At 39.1% G+C, this 1453-nt stretch overlaps 1 long non-coding RNA gene across 1 annotated transcript; it reads right to left on the bottom strand.

Moving 5' to 3' along the window:
- Nucleotides 1-522: 522 nt before the first annotated feature.
- LOC106098118 (uncharacterized) lies at nucleotides 523-1146 on the bottom strand. The gene is made up of 2 exons (XR_001224232.2): nucleotides 1057-1146; nucleotides 523-980 (listed from the first exon to the last, which is right to left on the bottom strand). It is a non-coding gene; the product is annotated as an uncharacterized LOC106098118 (long non-coding RNA).
- Nucleotides 1147-1453: the final 307 nt, after the last annotated feature.

Genomic DNA, 1453 nt, shown 5'->3' with positions numbered 1-1453 from the left:
TGCCTCTCAGTGTTTAATCTTAAATTATCACAGGACACACAATGCAATAGCTGCAGGATTCACAGGCAAACATTCCCAAAATTACAGATAAAACACAGTCAACACCGTGATGGTGCAGATAGGGAAGGATCTTTTGAATTAACGCAAGGGATGGACATGAAAAGCCAGTTGTTTTCAGTAATCTACCTTTTGCTACAGCTCATTTTCACATAAGACTTAGCAACCTTATTAAAATTGGACATTTGTTCACATTCAATTTATTAGCTTCATAATATAACCCACGATTTAGGATTAATGTTGAGAAAATACATCTTATCATTCTTTGAATTTAGGGTGTCATTTTCATCTGAAATATTTCACAGGTAAACAGTAAAACAAGGCAGTGAGTCTCAGTCTGTAAAGAAAAAAATGATCAAATTATATGTAAGTATTTTTAAAGTAATAGTAGTAAACAGATTGAGGAGCCTTAACATCAAATATTTTGTTGTGCAGGGTGTAATATGGTTAATTTATTGTGTAGGCAGCAACAGTGCTTGAAAATGAGTTCTGTGTGCTTGAAGGTGTATGCTTCAGACCAGAAAAGAGTCATGACTGGAGCTAAAAACCAAAAAGAAAAGAAAGTTAAAAAGTAAAAAAAAACCACTCTTCTGAAGTTGCATTATAGCCTTGATACTTTTTTTCATTTTTTCATTTTTTTTGGTGTCAACGTGGTTTATTTAAATATTCTGTCCATGTATTTTTTAAATATTTTTGTCACAGTTTATTTGCAAAAACACCAAGTGCAATATATACAATGTGCAAGGGTCGGGGGGTTTCCGGGGATCCGTGGAAAGGAGGGGGGAAAGGTCCACAGGCCACACTCCTCTTCAATAACTCCATGTTCCTCTTCAAACACTCATGCTCTCGCTCCTCTCGCACCATGCCACTCTCCCACACTCAGGAAATCCAGGGAAGGTAAATGGGAACAGGTCCGGGGGTTTCTATGTACAGAAATACACGATCAGAAGCAAGCTAGAGACTCACACAGAGATCAAGATTTGCCGGGGCTGCACTAACTCAGGTTACTCAACAATCCAGCGATGAGAAGCACTGAGCCACCACCTTAAGTAGTGGCCACGTAATCAGGTAAACCAGCAGCAGGTGGACAATAATGGCCACGTGCATGGGCCAAGGGCGGAGCCCATTATGAGCTCTGCCCAGGCAGACAGAGGACAGGACAGAGAGAGAGCAACAACAACAAAAACATATGGCCGGATGCTGAGCCAGCCAGGGAGACACAGAGACCACGACAGTTTTGAACTAAGAAGTTTAACATAAAAATCAAAGCATTTTTATCGCTTTAGCATTTATCAGTGACATGGAAAAATCAACTTTTTAAAAGAGACGATCACATTAAAAGATAAATGAATAAAGAATAAGACGTATTGCTGCCTGAATCCCAAAATAGTGTGTA

The sequence above is a fragment of the Oreochromis niloticus genome, linkage group LG22 (genome assembly GCF_001858045.2).
Source record: "Oreochromis niloticus isolate F11D_XX linkage group LG22, O_niloticus_UMD_NMBU, whole genome shotgun sequence".
In the NCBI taxonomy this organism is placed as follows: domain Eukaryota; kingdom Metazoa; phylum Chordata; class Actinopteri; order Cichliformes; family Cichlidae; genus Oreochromis; species Oreochromis niloticus.
Note: the sequence above shows the minus strand (reverse complement) of the source record. Positions and strands in the feature narration are given on the sequence as shown.